Here is a 19,160-nt window from a genome sequence, read left to right on the forward strand (position 1 = left end):
GAAGGCAGGGTGGCTGAGCCCTGGCACGAAGCTGCTGTCGAGTGTTCTGGGTGGCCACGGGGAGAGGAGGCGGAGCATGGCACACAGCCACCTGCCCACTGCTGCCTTCAGAGTTGGAAATCTCGAACCTCCAGGGACCGCACTTTACACATGAAAGTGCATTTCCACCAGCTGCAACTTTCACTCCATCTGTTCAGCAGCTCCGGCCCCTGGGCTCTCCAGATGGGAGCCCAGCCTCCTTCCTGAGCCCTGCCTTGCCACCCCCCGCCCAGCCTTTCAAGCCCTACCTCATTTGCACTCGTCTCCCGCTCCAGGGGCCCGGGCGTCAGTGCGGTGCTGGCCCTCAAGGCCCCCTCTCGTTTTGAACTCCTTGAGAAAAGAGGTTTTCTGTACATCTGGCTGAACTAACTTCCTTCACCCCTTGCCCTGGTGTGTGTTTTTCATCCCAAGAGTTGCATCAATTAGCTCCTCCTCTATTGGACTGATCTTCTGTGGATCGGTTAGGTAGGCAGAGCGTGTTACCAGGGCCAGGGGCCTACAAGCAATCCACATCTGGGCCTGTTGTCTTAACAAGAGACATTTTCCCAGGTATCAGACCAGTCCCCTCCCTCTGCCCCCTGCCATTTCCCACTGGCTGTCTCAGATACGCCTAACAGTAGCCACCAAGAGCAAGGCAGAGTTTCCAGCAACTCAGCGCGGCTCTCCACCTGATGCTAAAGCAAGTGTGTCCTACCAACAGTGGGCAAGAAGCCCGGTTGTGTTCGTCTGTGTGTGTTCGTTCTGTGCGCCACGCCTGTGAGTGTGCGGGGAGTTCGAAGTTGAGCGGCACCGGTACTGAGCCTTCAGGGGGCGCCTAGTCTAGTGGGGAGACGGGTAAACGAATCATCGCGCCTCAGGTGTTCAGGGGCAACAAGGAAGGAAGGCATCTGGGCAAGGTGAGGCTTGAGCTGGCGAGAGTGGGAAGATGAAAGGAGGAGGGAGTGAGCTTTGGCTCCGCCACCAAGTGGGGAACGGGGTTTTAAATGGCCTGGCTCCTCTCCATGCTGCGGCCTCCAGCGGTTCCAAGTGAGAGCTCGGGCAGAAGGGTGGCTCTGCAGTGAGACTTCTTCCAGCTCAACTGGAAGATGTTTGAAAATGTCGTGTGAGCTGCCAGTGCGTCTGGGGTGACGTGCTCACCCACAGGGTCTCCGGAACTGAGCGTTCCAGGTGAGACTCAACCCAGCAGCACTCTGTTAGGTTATAATAGGGCTGATAAATGTGAAATTCCAGACAAGTTCAAACAAAAGTATTGTTGATCCCTAACCCTGGGCGGCCTGATGCCTCCAGTTTCTAAAGATCAAAGGCCTTTCACGTGCAGTTAATTCTCAGCTATGTGTATAAGGGAGGGAACCAGCCTGGGTTTTTCCAAACACTGTTTTTAGTTTGGGGTGGACTGTACTTAAGTCTGCTTTGGTCAAACCACCAGGCCCACCTCCCCAGCTGTTTGTGCCCAGGTTCCAGGTAAAGGGTTTTTTCTGTGCCCTGTACACCGCTTGGCCTAAGGCAACATTTGTGGGAGTGCCCACAAATGTGATTTGGGGTCAAACCATGGAGAAAGCTGTTATGGAATTAAACATTAGAAGACAGAAAAATTACACATTACTTTTCAAGGGACTTAATGAGGCAGGAATTAAACACTGTGGCTGGTCTTCAAGGGAGGTATTTAGGAATGCATGATGTGTTTTCTCCCAGCCCTGTGACGCCCTCTTGAAGAGGACCGAGCAAGCACCTGCACCTTCTAGAAATGAAACCAGAAGTTAGAGAGGGTTGGGTGACCTGCAGGCAGTCCCTGGGTGTGTCCCTGAGATTAGCCAGAACTCAGAGTTCCCCAGCTGTAGTTGTGTCTGGGACCTGGGTGGTTTTGAGGGAGGGGAGCAGAGCTCCCCAGGGGGCCACTGCCTCTGCAGCCCGGTTCCACCTGTCACTGGGACAGTTTGCACATTTCATGAGTCGTGCTGGTCACTTCCCCCAGATGCCCTGGCAGGGAAATTGTCCCGGGTCTCTGCGGGATCGTTCGGCCCCACCTTCCCAGAACTCGCCAGCTGTCTTTCGGAGCAGCAATCTCCTGTGTTCGCTGGGCCCCTCCTTTCCCGAAGCTTTTCAGTCCGTGACGTGTTGTCTTTACAACACTCCTGGGGGGAGCTGAGGCCAGGAACAAGTCTCCTGTGTTTGGAACGGGGGGCCTGAAATGCGTCTGCTGAAGGTCGCAGGGCTGCGGGAGGGCAGGGCCCCAAAGCCGGTCTCCGCTCCCCACAGGTCAGGTCAGCGGGCTGCGCCCCGCTGTTTGCACCTTCCGTTCTAGGAGAGCTCTGGATAGTGTGGAGGGCCGACACAGGTGTGCTGGCTTTTTTTTTTTTTTTTTAAGGTAAGAACATTAAAAAAAATCTAATATCACCATTAGTGGTTTATAAAAGGACATTTTAAACTCTAAAAGTTTTAGGAAAAGCTATCCTTAGAATAAAGAACGCTTCTAAAGAAATAAAAGTCGGAAATCATACCACCATACAGAAAATGAGATGTTAATTTTTTTTAATTGCACAAAACGTTCAACGTGAAACATCCTACAGTTGGGTATTTCATTATGATTGTCTGTCTGAGACAACGAGGTCAGTTCAGTTTGGGGGCGTATTCCACAGTGCGGTCCACAGGAGATGGGTTGTCATATAAGCATGCCCACAAAGAGGAAAGCAGCCTGCAATGAGGTTTTTCATCACCTAGAACATTCAGAGAGTGAAAACCACATCCTCTGACCGGGGCCACTCCCGCCTTCCCTCTGCCGGCCAGGAGCAGGCTCTGGAGGCCGAGGGGCTGCCCAGTTAGGACTCCACTCCCCTGCTCCAAGAGCTGCTCCCAGAATGTCCAGGCCATGGCTTTGCTCACCCAGCTCAGACTGTCCAGAACGCACTCTGGAAGCGCTCGCCTGCTGGTGAAAGCCGATTTCTGGCAGACTCAGCCCTCAGACTGGGAACCAGCGGGCTGTGCCTGCCATGGCAAGAAGGACGGGAAGAGGAGCCAGGAGGGTCTTGGAGTGAGGGGTGATCTCATTCAGCGCCTTCCACGTGGCTGACGAGCAAGTCCACGCGGGCGGCTGGGCTTTCTGTCCGAATACGCCCGACTCCCTGTTCGTGCTGGGAGAGGTGGAAGAGGGAAAAGGCTCGAGGCATTTCCCAGGGGGAGAAACGGACTCTCTTCCTGCCCACTGCTGTGTTTCGTCACGGTCCGTGGGAGGCCAGAGCTGCTAGAAGCACCGTGTGTCAGCTTAGGCTCTGACTAAGCACCATTTCCTCCTCCTCGGAATCCAGAACTGCCGCGTTCAGGCCCAGTGCCTAGAAGGAAGGCGTCACTCTTACAGGAAGGCTGGGAACTCCCTGAGAATTTATGTAAAGGTGTGTGTGTGTGATAGCGCAAGTGCTCACACGTGTCATTTTTCTGTAAAAAAGAATCCATAGCGCTCTTCAGATTCTCAATGAGGTCCATGCACACTGTGTAGGGTCTCGCACTAGCGGGGCTCATTTCATTAAAAGTGATTCCCCAAACCGAGTCGTGTCACTGGGCGCCGGAGTGAGAACTCGTGCAAATGGAGTGAGAACTGGTCTCCGGCGCTGCCTGGGCTGCGCGGTGGAGCGGGGACTGCAGAGGCGCCGGAGGACAGCGGCCCACCCAGTGTCGTTCCTGCTCGTCTCCCAGCTCCTCCACGCTTGCTCAGGGACCGTCAGATTTAGTGAATAAAAATAATGCCCAGCTAAATGTGAATTTCAGATAAGCAACCCATCATTTTAGACATACTTCATCTAAAAATTATTCCTTCATTACTTGAGATATACCAAACAAGCATGGGTTGTTTTTCTGAATTATGGAAATGCAAATGTAGCCAGCATTCTGGATGTATCTGACAGGGCTGTGTGTGGCGTTAGTCATTACCACACATGTTCCTAGGAAAAGGAGGGCACTCCAATACATGCATCACCGCTTGCAGTTCTGTGCACAGGGCTTCCAGGGGTTTCTCTTCGGGGCCCAGGGGAGGCGCAAGCCCAGACTCAGGCAGCAGGGGGCACCATTTTCTTTAACTAGATCCCAGTGGAGTTTCAGGGGTAAGGGGAGCATTGAATTGAATTCTATTTGCTGTGTCTCTCTCTGGAGCTCAGTTTCCCCCTCCACCACTGTGCCAGAGTGACCTCCGTGAAACCAGAATCTGATCCTGTCACTGCTTCACTCCTTACATCACGTCCAAGGTTCCCGGCGTAACTTAACGCGGCATCAAAATCGCTTCAGGGTCCCAGTGAAGTTTATTTTCCCTGGTCCACAGCTGCAGCTTCCGCCCTGTGTGATCCCATGCACCGCACACTTCCTGACACGCCCATTCATCACGAACTATCTGCAGTTTCCCTGCGCACTAACTACATACCGTCGTGCCTTTGTGCCCAGAATTCCCTCTGCTTGGAATTCCCTTTTCCACCTGGTGCTTCTGGTGGCTCCATCCGTTCAACACATCTCCCAAGTACGACTGAGACCATCCGTGTACCAGGCTCGGTGCTGTTCGCTGGACCTCGGGTGGGGAAGGTGCGGACTGCAGCCCTGCCCTTGTGCATGTCACCATGGGGGACGGGAGAAACAACAAACAAGTAATTAAATCAGCGACGTGCTTGGACTTAGCTCAAGGGTTAACTCACCTGACTTCCTGGAGCAGAGTTAATGGTTCTCTGCTCTGAGTCCTCTGATGGCTTTTCGTTTTCGGGGTCCTGTGTTCTAACACCTGCAGTCACGGCACAGAATGTGGATGAGTGAAGAGCCCGTCGAGTTAGTGGGGGAAGGGGCTGGGGTGGAGAGGTGGGGAGGCATGGCCTGTGACAAACTGAGACTGTGTGTCCCAGCTAAAGGGGACAGTGGCGTTTTCACCTCCTTCCAATTGTTGCCAGATCTGCTATTTCAAAAAAAAAAAAGTAAATACTGATTTTTACCTGAACTTCCCCAATTTTTAAAAATTCATTGCCAGCAATACTAAGCATGCCTGTAGGTCAGATTTGGCCTGTGGCCACCGGTTTGCCACCCACCATCATGTCACATGATATCATTGTCTTGCATCTGATCAGTATTCACATACACTTTCTCCCCGGAGACTGTGTTCTTGTGTCTTTAGCCCCTAACACAGTGGTCACACATGGTAGGTGCCAGTCGAACGTTAATAAACGTTGGCAGAAGGACCAAAACAGGGGAGGGAGGGAGGAAGGGAGGGAGGCAGGAGGGAGGAGGCAAACTGGGAACAAGTTTATTGATGGGAGTTTTTATTACAACTGCCTTGCGTGTGGGGCACATGGAACAAGACAGCCTGAAACTAGTTATTTCTGAGTGTGCAACATATGCATGAATGTGAGTTCTCGTGTGAGCAGGTGTGACAGCTGAAAATTGTGTGAGAACCACCAGGTCCTTTCTGGGTGGGCTCCCAAGCCATCCCTCCCCCTTCTTGGCAGAGGAGGGGAGGAAAAGAATGCAAGGCTCATGGTGGACTCCCGGCTTCCTTCCAGGCCCTGTAGTCCTTGGCACTGAGATCAGAAAGAGCTTATATAGGCTTTTGGCTCCAACCGATACATCCTCGGGGGAAGGTGTCTAGCAGCTGTTGCCACCCGCTGGAGTGCCCACTGCATAGCAAGCAGTCGTGAGGGGCAAAGTAAAATGCATTCTCTTCTCACTTGTCCAAGGCGAGATCGTCAAAACGACCCTTCCCCCTGCACTGGGAATCAAAATTCCCAGGTTAAAGAGGGGTGCGGGGGCTTAGACTGCCCATCACAGCGCCTAGGAGACTGAGCAGGAGCTTGACCACCGAAGCAGAAATCTGCTGATTTCCGCTACTGGTACGCTGTCCTTTCATCAAGAGGGGATGCCGCCTTGAGCCCACACAGAGCATCCCATGTGTATCCTTGCTGTCCAGTGAACAAGGACGTATCTTTGGAAAATAAACATCTGAGGCTTAGAAAGTATATTTTGCCTAGTTTTCAGGAGAAGTAAGTAGATCATGTAGGAATCAGAGCTTCCATCTTTGCTCCAAACTCTCGTGAGGGCTGGAAAATGTGATTTTCTGAATTGGAGAGGGTGGAGGGGATTGGACAGCCCGAAGTACTTTGGAATCACTTGTTAAGCTAGACTCCGGAAATTTCTAGCCCATGATGCTCTCTCTGGTGAGACAGATCTTGAAAGCCAAAGCTATCTCCAGCCTCCAGGATCCCTCTTGCTTCCTACCAGCACTCGGCCAGCCAGAAGCTTTGAAGCAAGACTTTCCAGGAAGCAATCCTTCTTACAGGCAGTGTTGACTCAGCCCGGACTCCAAGCTCCAAGCCTGGTCCCTGTCCCAGAGTAGCCAGCAGAGGCACAGGGACATAGGGAGCCGTGACCCTGGGCTGTGGGTGTGCTGCCGGGAGGAGGGGCAGTGAGGGGGGTGCAGAAACAGAGAGTCATGGACCCCGAATGGTTGAGGCTTTCACTGAGAGAAAGGGGACTCAGTAGTGGCTTGAATCCAGCACCCTCGGACAAAATCTATCTTTCCTAAGTTCCCGGAGGCAGGGATGGTGGCAAAGTCAGACCCTTGAATCCGAGAGCGAGAACATTCTTTGATACATTCTCCAGCGGCTGTCATTTCTAATGTGCTGTGGGGCCGGCGAGGGCAGGACTGTCTCTTTGGGGCCTCCGCTGGGCTCTCAGACATTCTCCCTCCCAAGTTACTGCACTTGGGTTAACAGGAATACCAGCTCCCTCTCTCCCCTTCACTCCCTTCCATCTTTGCTGCTGCTTCCTGCTCCCCTCCTGCTTGCCCTTCCTTCCTTCTCCCCTTCACTGGCATTTTCCTCTCTCCCCGCACTCCCTCCTCCCTTCCCGCCATTCTGATGGCAAATCCTTTCCCTGGCACAGGCCCTGCACTTGCTTGCCAGCCCTGCTGGGTTACTCTCCTCGTTTCTGTAGCTTCTGTCCAATTATTTCTTTGGCCAGGCTCATTGGGAGCCCTCTCCTCTGGCCACCCTGCCTCCTTCTTTCCTGCTGCTCTAGCAGCGCTATCTATCACCCACAATTCCTATCTATTTGGGGATGGAGGTGGAAAGCTCGTTTGAGTAGACGGGGAGATGCCAGGCAACCCCTTCTGTGTTCTGCTCTGAGGGCCCCAGCAGAGTCAAGGGAAGGCGACATCATTTCACAGGTCACTAAGGGCCGCAGGCCCTAGTTTTAATGAACGTGGGATCAAAAGCTCTTCAGAGTCGGACAGTCCTTAAAAACCAGGGCCCGGTGACAGGAAGGAGCGGAGGCCCTGGCCATCCATGGAAAACAAAGCGGTGACTCACAGGCGTCACGTAGATGCTTCCTCGCTCGTCCACGTTCCTGAGTTTCTTGTCTTTGGCTTGGGAATTAACTGTGAGACTTTTCCAGCATAGATAAAAATAGAGCTCATAAATGCCATCCTAGGCACTTTTCAACAAGGTGGCCTTTTAAGGCAAAGCTGGGCTCCCAGCACTGGGCGTGAGTCAAGGAGCCCCTTGGGCCGGTGCTCAGCGTTCTCACAGGCTGCTTGCTGGCCGGCCTGCTGACAAGCCTGTGGCCAAACAGTGGACGCAGGAAGAGGAAGCTGCTGGAGGCTTTTGTGCGTGAAACTACAGCAACCAAGTTCCTGAAAGGAATGTTTATTTCACTCATTCATCCATTTATTCATCACACAAGCATTTCTCTGAATGCTTATTACATCCCAGGAATGCTGCTTGCTGCTGGAAATACCATAGACACAAAGGAATAGGAATCCCTGTCCCCAACACAGAGAGGGTATCAGGCAACCAAGAATCAGAGGTTACTGCAGTGGGAGGGGAAATACGGGGAGACAGCAGCTCAGGGTTAGAGGACACGCACAGCTTCCCAGAGAAACACACTAGGTAAATCAAAGCCTGGAGACTCAGCAGGGAATTAACCTGGGGAAGGTGGGGGTGGGGGCGGAGGAAGGTGTGGAGATGACTGTTCTGGGAAGAGGTCACAGCATGTGCAAAAAGAAGAACTTGGTTTACTGGGAGGAATTGAAAGTAGTTCTGTATATGACTGGAAACCATGTTGCTAAGCGGTGTTGGGAGGGTAAGAGAGCCATTAGAGACCAAGGCACGGTCACCGGTAAAGAGCCTTTCACTCCCGTTAAGGAGCGTGGACTTTATCTAGAGGGCAACGGGGAGCCATTGAAGGGCTGTATGCAAAGAAGTGACTCGAGCAGATTGGCATTTTAGAAAGCTCACTCTTGCTGCAGAGCGGAGCATGAACTGAAACGGGGAAGCCCAGAGGCTGGGGGGCAGGTAAGGAAGCTGCTGTGATTCAGGGGAGAATTGGGGAAGTGTCAAGAAGATGGGAGGAAGTAGGCTGCATTGGGAGATAACTAAATCACAGAATTGTCTGAACTTGTTGAATGAGAAGTGGGCTTGAGAAGTCAGGGATAATTACCGGTTCCAGGCTGGAGCTACTCGGTGAAACCGGGAACACTGTGGAGGAGAAGCGAGTTTTAGATCTGCTGCCTCTCAGTGCCCACGGGACATCCAGCCGAGGGTGTCAGGTTGGTAGTTGGGTGTGTGAGTCTGGAGCTCAAGAGAAAGACCTGGCTCAAGATAGACTTGGAATATTTTTCGGCAGATGGATGGCAGTGGAGCTGTGAGAGGGAATGAGTGATCTCGAGGCAAGTGAGGACAGTGTGAAGAGGAGAGGAAATGAACGGAATCCAAGGAAAGCTGATATTCAAAGGATGGCTAAAGGAAGCAGCCAGAGAGGTAGAAGGAAAACCAGGAACGGCGGTCTCTCGTCATGGGCCTCTAGCGCTCATTTCCCCTTGTCCTGCCGAGGGCTCTCCTGTGGTTTGGATCCCACGGGAGAGACGCTGGCTGGTTCTGCCTGCCCCTTTGACCCACCTCCCACAGATGCCCACTTGTTCCCTGTACTCCAGTCACACAGATTTTCCTTGAGTTTCTAAAAAACTTCATGCTCCCTGGCTTTAGGATCTGTCTCTTTGGACTGCTTTCCTTCCTTATTCCCCTTCTCCACGCTCTTTGCTTATTAACCTTCCCTTCAGGGGAATCTCTGTCCAAGCCTTTTCTGACATTCCAGATAAGTCCAGGGCTTTCTGTCTTTGTTCATCCAATCATTCATTCATCCATCCATCCATCCATTCATTATGTACTAACCACCTTGTATGTGTCAGCACTGTGCTGAATGCTGGGACATTATGGAGAGCCAAACAGACAGGTCCCTATGAGGCTGACAAATGAGGAAGGGAGGCTGATAATAAACAAGTAAATACTCCAAACAATTGCAAATGTTTGTTAGTGTTGTAAAGGAAGTAAACAGGATACCTTGATAGAAAATAACAGAAGGCCCTTCTTTTGGATCGGGTGGGTGGTCAGAGAAGGCTCTCTGAGGCTGTGAAAATCAAATGAGATCTGAAGGGAGAGGCAGAATCACCCATGTGAAGAGCTTGGGGGCGGGGGGGGTGGGGGGGCAGGGGGAGTGTTCTAGACAGAGGGAACAAGAAATACAAAGGCCCAGGGAGGGAAAGAGCTTGATGGGCCTGATCAGTTCTGGACATTGATAGATGCCTAGGCTCGAGTGAAGACGGAAGGAAGTGACGGGAGACGTCTTTGAATACGAGACTCCAGTGGGCGGTGGTACCAAGCTGGGATTTTCTTCTTGATACAGAGGGAAGCCATTAAAAGGTCTTAAGCAGGGATCAGCATGATGTGACTTAAGTTTTAATTAGATTGGCCTGGGTGCTGAGTGAAGAAGGGATCGAGGGCCAAGCAAAAAGAATCAGGAAGCCTAATTAAGATCCTCTCATTGTGGTGCAGGCAAAAGAAGACCGTGGCTAGAACTTGGATAGGACGGGGGAGATGCAGAGAGTGGGTGAGTTTGAAACTAGAACTTACAGGGACTCCTGATGGATTCGATGGGAGGGATCAGGGGAGAAGAGGAGGCGAGGGTGTTTATCTAACTTCTGGCCCGAGTGAGTCGAAAGAGAGGCAGGCTGGTTGGCTTGTTGGGCCCCAGTCCCGTTTGCCCAGCTGTGGCGCCTTGGAGACAAATCGTAGGAAGCCCAGAGCTTGAGAAGCACGTGCCACTCAAAAACCACCGGGTTGGAGAATCTTCATGGTTCCTTCCAGTTTCGAATTTTATTTTTTTATTTGAGACGGAAAACTCTCCGTGAATAGGGACAATACTTCTATTTCTTTTGCCTCCTCCTGTGGCGAGGTAGGTAGAGCCCTGCGCCCGGGGAGCCTTCAGTAAGTGCTAGTTGACTGTTCACTTTGGCACAGACCTTCTATAATTGAATTTTAGATTAAATTCCCTTTTCAAAATAGGATTCTAACGCAGAGTAAACTTTCAATTGAAATCAATTCTCTTTGATAAAGTAGAGCCATGGCAAGGGTAATCTAAAATTGTAGAATCCAAAGTAATTTCTATTTGAGTTGAGGCAGAGAAAAAAAATGTGTTTATGCTAAACTCATTATCTGCATTTAGGTAAATGTTCTTTTAGGGAAAATGCCAACAGGTGGTGGATCAATCCCAATCAGAGTAGGACCAAAAAAAAAAAAAAACCCCGCTGAAAATAATTCATAATGGTGAAGATAATCTATATTTGGTAATATATTCTTTGTTGAAAATAAATATTAATCTGCTAAAAACTTGTTTTAAAGCAGTGAGCAATGACTTCAGGGCAATTTTTAGACCTGTTTTAAAGATAAATGAGATGGAGATGGAGCTGTGTTGTCAGTTCAAGACAAAAATCAGAGGAAAGCTAGACATTTGCAAACTTACCATTTCCTCTTCTCTTTCCCACTGCCGTTTCTTTGCGGTTACTCTACCTTCAGAGATGTTTCCTAGCCCTCTTTCTCGGTGAAACCTCAGAATGTCAATATCTATAAGCACATTGATCAAATCCTCAAATAACTACACTGTTCCCAGCCTTTTGTTTTATTAAAGAGAGAGGTAAAGTAACAGAATGCCTGTTACGTGCCAAGCACTTTGGAACAAGTGTCATGTCGTTCCGTGCTGCTTACTACCCTGTAATGAATGTCCCATTTCACAGATGACATGGGAGGGCTGGCAGTCCAGCATCTGACCCGCTTCCTCTTCGGGATGAGTCCCCTGCGATAGATGCTGTCAGTGAGGAGTATGGAATATTACACAGTGGACACTGTGGCAGCGAGATGTGTCTTTGTTGCCCACCATAGTGGTCAGGCCTCAGGATGTGGCCTAGGATTGGCCAGCAGGGTGCTGAGCATGGGGCACATGGAAAGAAGATTAGACATCCTTTCCAGTGGCAGCAGCTGTGACCGCGTGTCTGGTGGCGGCACTTTGGGGCAGTGCCCAACAGTTGGACCTCCTGGCCAGAATGGCCTGCTAATGAGGACTGTTTTTCCTCTGCTAGCCTTTGGTTTTTCAGCTGAATTTCCAAGTCTGATTCTTCAGCTCCTGTTCATTTGGGGAGCCAGAGATATTTCCTCAGTAAATTCCAGTTTGGGTTGATATAGCTGGAGTTGGTGCAATTCTTGCAAACCGGAGACCCTGATGGACCTGTGAGGAAACAGACTCCCCAGCCAGAGAACTTGTTCAGGGGTGCCAGCTCGCAAGTGGCACTGCTCTGGCTGAGAAGTCCATGCTGTTTCCTTGATTTCATGCTCCCCTAAAAAGGGCATGGAGCAAAGGAGTGAGCATGGTACACAGCTTAGTAGGACTTGAAGACCAGTTGGTACTGGATGAACACTGACCCTAAAAAACCACATTTGGTAACATACCCACAAATCACGGTCTACTCTTTACCCAGGACTGTGCTATGTTCCAATATTATCTCCGTTAACTCGCACAACAATATGATATGTTGGGCATTATTTTCTCCATGGTTTTGATGGAAAAACGGAGGCTCAGAGACATTTGTCCAAGTTTATATTATAGTGTCAGTGCTGGGTTTGAAATGAAGTCTCCAGATAGGGAGGCTGAATCTCACTCATTAAAGCCACAGCTGCCTCACTGTGAAATGTAGTCAATCAATCAATATTTTTCCACTGCCAATTTCTATTAACCCCAGCATGGCCCCAGCATAACTTCACCAATGTGTTCTTGTTGGCATGCTTCCTTGTGTGTGGTCTTACACCCGTGTCCCAGGGTGTGTCATCTGTCTCTGTTTCTTTAGACTGGAGACCTCCAGAGTACGGTACCATGTCCCTGCGAAGGATCTTCCTGCTGATCCATCTCTGATTTTTATGTGGGGCTCCACCATGGCAGGGCGCTGGGCTGGGTGTTCATTGACTGGCCATCTGAATAGCTGTATAGAAAGGAGAGGACTTCATCTTTCAACAGTGCTCACAGCCAAAAGGGGAGTTTGGACTCATCGTCTGTCCCATTCTGTCCATCTTTACCTCCCCTGTAACTTACTGGATCGTAAAGTCGAGCTGAAAGTCCTTATTGGCTAAATAAATACCAGGTGTCTCAGGGTCATTCGGGACAAAGCCCTAGCCCAGACCTGATTCCTGAAGGCCAAGGAACACTTTGTCATTTGTGTTTTGGAATTAAGAAAACGAGTTCTGCATGTTTCCTACCGTCACAAGGGGCAGTGAATTGAATTGGTGCCATTGTAAGCTTGATTGTTGTTGCATAGATAAAAGCCTCATTAAGTCCCTCCTGAGGAGAGAAGAATTTTATTCCGAGGACAGCGTTGTGAGAGGGGGCTTCTCGTGGTTACAACAACAAAACAATAAATGCAGCAAATAATGAAATAACTGCCCTCTCCCACCCCCTCAAACCTCGTCAGGAGGCTGGGTGAGTTTTTAATTAGTGCTGCATTTTCAATAAATCCGTATCTGTACGTGGCGCCGATTCTTCCCTGGATAAGGGAAGATGATAATGAGAATCCTATTTTTCAGCCCCACACTAAAGGGATGCCTAGTATATTTAATCATGTTGTAGAAATCCTGGCAGCTTTCTCTGAGCCCAGCCTCTGCTCTAATTACATTTCTAGATTTTAGTAAATTGAAAGGGAAAATGTAGGAACAAAATAATTAAAACCGAAGAGGAAGTGCATATTAAAAAGGAGAAGCTGTTTAAAATTCTTCCGCACAGTGCTCCCAAGGACGTCGGCAGTCATTTAATCAGATCCACACCAAATCAAAGTCCTTTGTACAGAGGCTGGTGGGATGACATCTCAGGCGGGCGGTATGGTCCCCATCGTAGAATGGGAGCCTCATTGCATCCGGCTACAGATGGGGATGGGACTCTTAGGTCCTGCCAGATCTCTAGGGATTCAAGGCCAGCCTGGAGAAGTTGCTGGCAGACTCACTAGCCCCCACATCTGGCTCAACTGTAATGATTAGCCCAAGTTGTGAGGTCGCTAAAGCATTGTCCCTGCCTCCTGTTTCCTTGCTCTCCATCCCTTCACCTCCTTGCCCTCCATCCTCCACCACCTCCATGCTCCTCCCTCCAAGGAGTGAATACTCATTTTTTTTTCTTTCCTGTTGTCCTGTGAAAGCTAAAGTCAAGAATGAACAGCCTTGTGACACCAGAAGTCAATTACTAGTAACTGCTTACTGGGTTACCTGTGGGGCACTTTGAATTTTCACAAGGACTAAAAACCTTGCTGGCTTCAGATAAAGGAATGAATGTTGGTTGATAATGTTGATAATGAATCATGTTGAGTGAAATCTAATTGGAAAGTTTCAAGCATCAGCCTAATAGGTGACAAAAGCTCTTTTTGTTTCAAGGGGGGAAGGCACAAATTTAGAATCCCCATTTCTTGATCATTTTTACTGAAATTCAGTTTGGGCAAGCTCTAGGAGCTTGGGGTGTTTTGTCCATGATTCCTAGGACATTTTAAGCTTTGGGCTTGTAGGGTCTGCCTGTGTACTTGAAAGTGGAAGGCAGCCTGGCATTGTCAGGGGTTTCTTTCCAAACCCCTATAGCTTTCTTTGCTCAGGTGCTCCCAGCTTTTCTTGTCGAATAGACTCTCCAGCCACCTGCACACTTGTGGCAGGAGACAGTGAGCAGCGTCTCCAGGAGATGGTCCCACAGCAGTAGGGCTTCCGGAAGCTTTTCCCAAGGCAGGACACACACTTTGTCACCCCACGACCTGAAGGTTCATTTGGTTGCTCTTTTGGGTCCAATGCCTCCTTCAGCACCTGTGTGTGTATGTGTGTGTGTGTCTACATAATGATACTATCTCAGTGAGTAAGAGATAATGCCTACTCAGGATTATTTAGCTTGATTCAGTAAGAATAATTTTTAAAGTTTAAGCTAAAGACAAGAATCGTAGCAATAATAAACATCCCATCACTGATGTTATTACTGTAAGTGGGAAATGACTTATTTTTCCTCTCAGGGCCAAGATACTCTGAGACTTTTTTTCTTTTCCTAAGCTCAGGAATCACTGATGGCCCCTGAGAGCTAAGATGTGAGGCCAACTGGGGACTCAGGTGTCCAAGACAACAAATTATCACTGAATCAGCTTCCTTTCAGTTGTTATTTACATGTCGACCTTCCTCACTCCCAAAATGGTCCTTTTTATTTTTGTTTCTAAATGCTAAATTTTAAGTTACTTAAAAGAATCTCTAGCATTATCATGAAGTTCAAAAAACGTTTTACTGACAGAAAAAACGACGTAATGCATGTAAAAGTTGTTGGTAATTCATAAATTGCCTGCAAATATAAGTTGCTGTTGTTAAATGCCTTTATTGTTACACCGCCTACCCCTCTCCCCTCGGTGTGCCTCTATTCGGTCCTCACACCTCGGAGCAGCTTGCAGGGGCCCGCATGCGACCCCCTTTGAGTTCCCGCTTATTTCTTCTAAGGCCCCTCCTTCCCTTCAAATCCCCGGGCCCTTGAGCTCCCTGAGACGCATGCGCGCTGGGAGAAAGTAGGCGGAGTCCTGAGGAAGTAGGAGGAGGGGCAGGAGAACCCAGGGAGGGGCGGGGAGTAGAAGGGGCGGAGGCCGCGCGGGGTGGGGCCCGGCGGGTGCGCGCTCGCTGCGTCGACGTGCTGACGCTATGACGTTCCGGCCGGTGTGTGTCGGTGTGTGTGTGTGTGTGAGTGTGCGCGTTCAGAGTGTGTGTGTATTTGTGTATCGGCGGTCCCGCAGGTCCCGGATGTTGCGGACAGTATGAGGCGAGCGCAGGGGGACGGGGACCAGCAGCTGTTGCCGCCGTTCTCAGGTGAGTGGGGGGGAGGAGAGTCGAGGGAGAGGGTTGTCTTGTCGGAGTGGGGGGCGCCTCCCTTAAGAGGTGATTGACCCCCCCACTCCACCCGCCCCCTCCTCCAGACACACATATACTTTTCTCTGCCCCTTTTCCCACACCTCGGGTTACGTGACTTGTGAATGCCAGAGCTTAATCAGCCGTTCCTTCTCTCAATCCCAAGCATTCAGGAGACACAAACGCGCCCCCTGCCTTCAGCCCCCCCCACATCATTTTCCCAGCCCCATCCCCCTTGCCAAATAGTGAGCTGTCGCCTGCGGCGAGATGGGTGACTGCGCATGCGCGAGTGTGAACGAGCTCGGGGTGCTTGTTCGCTGCCCTCGGGGCGCATGCGCATCGCTGTGTTGCAGGGACCTGCGGGATAAAGAGCCCCTTGACCACGCGACCGCCTTCTTCCCCGGCAGTGGGCTAGACTTGCTGCCAAATAGCGTGTTGCTCCTATCCTAAAGGGAGAATTTAAATTATTCGAGGGCTTTATTGACAGAGGACTGTTTGCATCTGGTGTTGCCTTAGAGACTCCCAGGCTACAAACGCTTTCTAGAGCCAGCGTGCCCCACGCTGACCCTTCTTTTGAAACTGTCACTACAGCTTACAGTTCTAGCATTACTTTTCTTGACTCCCATCGTTATACTGTGTCTTTAATGCAAACATCCCCTAAATTTTGGAGTAGGTGCCCAAGCCCATTCAATTACTCTAAGCAGGGGATTTTGGAAGGATTTCTGAGGACTAAGGGTCAAAAAGGAAAGTAAAGGGGGTTTCCTTGTAGCAAAATTCTTATCTTCAAAGAATTAGATAAGGTACAGAAAAAGTACACAATAGAAGGTTTAGAGTAGTAGCTGTAAATCAATATATCCAAGTTCTCTCCTCTGCAGGCCTCTTATTTATGTGACCTATTTACCTCTTTCTTAGTAAAAGAAGGTCTTCCTTAGCGCTTTCGTTTTAGCTGTACATTATTGATGCTCTGTGAACGTCACATGAAAACAAAAGCAATCTGAAACTACTGGTGGACAATAACTTATCCAGTGGAGGTTTTAACTCTTAAGTAATGGGAGTGCAAGTTACAAACAGCAATTTAAAACTGGGAACTTTACACTACAGTAATATTTCAGTGATTGAGGCCCTGGTGGCAGACTATGCATGATCCTTTAATTTGCTCCCGTGTTGCCACTCTTTTGCATACTTTGCTGTTTCTTACCTCTGTCATCAGAATAGGGTGAGGAAATGATAAACTCTCACAAACAGAGGGTTTGCTGAAAAGCACTGAAATGAATAGCCAAATTGTTGGGCCCCAGCGGTGTGGGTGGCGGGACGGGGTGCATTTCTGTGTTTTTCAGGTATCTTTGCCAACTCTGCCTCCTATCTGGATAACTGGGAATGGGATATATTAATAAGGCTTATTTTCTGTTCTCTTTCCTTTGTGTTCTTTCTTTGATATTCTTCTCTCAAGGCTTTTTTGGTTGTCATTTTTAATTCTAGGCCCTAATGTTCTCGGGCCTTAAATTATACGGGTATATTCTTTTTTACTTTCCCATTTAACTCTGGCCTTTGCATGGTTCAGCTGTCTTTTGTGCTGTTTTATGTTGCCATGGTTACAGTGGAGCCAAGAGATGACACAGAAGAAACATAGGAATTTGGGGGACGTATGTTGTCCTTGCCCTGGGAAAGAGCTGGAGAGTCATCTTTTTTTTTTCCTTGTTTGAACACGAGGCGTGTTAAGTTATATTGACACTTAGGGAGGGGTGGTTGGTGTCCATTTGGTACTTTAGTGACCTCTCCTCTTAGAGCTCTGGTAGGGGGGTTAATGTTGTCAGTGACCCGACTTGAATCAGGTTCTGGTAAAATCCTGAAGTAAAACTATTGAGGTAATAAATGTCCATTTCTCTTCTTGGTAGGCTTCTATCTTCTAGGATGCTTTGTTTTTATCTGGAAACATTTCATCTGGTTGAATTTACTGAAGCCTCATTTAAAATTGTTATGATACCAAGGCATGGTATGCTTTCAGGATGAGTATCATTAAATAATTCTTATTGGTGCAGAGCTGTGTTTAAAAAAAACTCTTTAAAACATGAGTAACACATTTACATACATATGAAACAAAATTCAAAAGGTACACAGAAAAATTGAAAAATCTTTTTCTACTGTCCTTTCATCCATCTTGTTACCTTCCCAAAGGAAATTGTTGCTACCTGTATTGTGTTTACCCTTCCAGAGACGGTTGATGCTTTTACCAGCATGTACAACTATATATTCTTTGTCATTTTTTATAAAGGTTTTATTCATTTACTTTTAGAGAGAGGAAGGGAGGGAGAAAGAGAGGGAAACATCAACGCTTGTTGCCTCTCATGCGCCCCCTACTGGGGACCTGTCCCGAAACCCAGGCATGTGCCCTGACTGGGAATTGAACCAGTATTCCTTTGGTTCATAGGCCGGCACTTAATCCATTGAGCCATGCCAGCCAGGGCAGCATTTTTGTTTTTAATTGTTGTTTTACACAAATGTTAAGAAACTAATCTGCACTTTGCTTTTCTAATTTAATATTTGCCATTCAGTTAATAAAGTACATGGAGTGCCTCTTTTTAAAAGCTAGTGGGTAATCCATTGTATAGATGTACTATCATTCACACAGCTCTTATTATTGGAAATTTAGGTTGTTTACAGAGCTGCAATTAATTTTGTGTATATACTTTTCATGTACATGGGTGTCTGTTGGGTAAATTTACAGTGGAAGGGCAGAATCAGAAAATATATGCATTTTTAATGTTGTTCAGTATTGTTAAATTGCTTTCCATCAAGGCTGTATGAATTTATATTCCTGCCCGCAGAGTATGAGCTGTATTGTCAAACATTTTTAATCTATGTATGCTCTTTTATTTAAAAATTTAAAGTTCATTATATAGCTTGTTAAGCTTCATTACACCAGGAGTTGTGGATAAATAGCGTTGCTGTTTTGCACATGGAGGTGGGGGTGGAAGATACTATTCAACTGAAGAATAGTGTCATGGGAGTCAAGCCCATGCCTGGATAACACGCCAGCCCGTAACAGTGCTGGGAAGACGTGTAAAACCTATATTCTCACTTCTTTAACTGTTATATGCCAGTTTTTCTATGTGAACTGCTATAAGTCCATAAACGAGGTTTTAGGATTTTTTGAAAGCTGTGACTCAAAATGCTTTATACAAGTGGACTGCTGCCATTCTATTGAGGAATTGAAAAGCTAACTCAGTTAAAGTATATTGGTACTACCACTATTTAAAAGTGTGCTGACTAAAAAATACTTCACTGTGAGCTGTGAGGAAATAGAAAAACATTAAAAGATGTCTGTTCCTGAAGGAGCTTACAGTCCTGTTGGAAAACCAAACCTACTAAGTATATGAAATAATAAGAGAACAGAAAACAGAATGGAAACATTAATACACTGTTCTGTGCTGAGAGGACTTTGTAAACAAAGGATTAAGAGTTTTAAGAGAGTTCATTTGGGATATCTTCCTAGAAGAATTATATTATGAGCCCCACTTTTTTTTTTTTCAACTATTCAAGTTAAAAAATTTGCCCTGGCTGGTGTGGCTCAATGGATTGAGCGCTGGCCTGCGAACTGAAGGGTTGCTGGTTCGATTCCCAGTCAGGGCACGTGCCTGGGTTGTGGGCCAGGTCCCCAGTGAAGGGTGCATGAGAGGCAACCACACATTGATGATTCTCTCCTCCTCTTTCTTCCTCCCTTCCCCCTCCCTAAAAATAAATAAAATCTTAAAAAAAATTTAAACACACAGGAAAACTGAAAGAATAGTACAGTTATCACATGCCATAATCCCCTAGATTCAGCGGTTGTTCACATTTTACTATACTTGCTCTATATCTGTGCACGTGTGTTTATATGTATACATTCTT

General features: G+C 48.3%; 1 protein-coding gene and 1 long non-coding RNA gene across 4 annotated transcripts in view; one reads left to right on the forward strand and one right to left on the reverse strand.

Annotated features, from left to right (window-relative positions):
• Positions 1 to 2,402: 2,402 nt before the first annotated feature.
• On the reverse strand, positions 2,403 to 4,829 carry LOC118502212. The gene is made up of 2 exons (XR_004904913.1): positions 4,710 to 4,829; positions 2,403 to 3,365 (listed from the first exon to the last, which is right to left on the reverse strand). It is a non-coding gene; the product is annotated as an uncharacterized LOC118502212 (long non-coding RNA).
• Positions 4,830 to 15,034: 10,205 nt separating this feature from the next.
• The window catches only part of LOC114502520 (speckle type BTB/POZ protein), a 76,904-nt gene continuing 72,778 nt past the window's right edge, over positions 15,035 to 19,160 (forward strand). The window contains exon 1 of one of the 3 annotated variants that reach the window (XM_028519506.2): positions 15,035 to 15,233. The gene's annotated coding sequence lies outside the window, so the exon portion shown is untranslated. The remainder of the gene's footprint in view (positions 15,234 to 19,160) is intronic. The other 2 variants (XM_028519507.2, XM_036033797.1) reach the window with 2 other exon arrangements.

Source organism: Phyllostomus discolor, chromosome 8 (genome assembly GCF_004126475.2).
Source record: "Phyllostomus discolor isolate MPI-MPIP mPhyDis1 chromosome 8, mPhyDis1.pri.v3, whole genome shotgun sequence".
Classification (NCBI taxonomy): Eukaryota; Metazoa; Chordata; class Mammalia; order Chiroptera; family Phyllostomidae; genus Phyllostomus; species Phyllostomus discolor.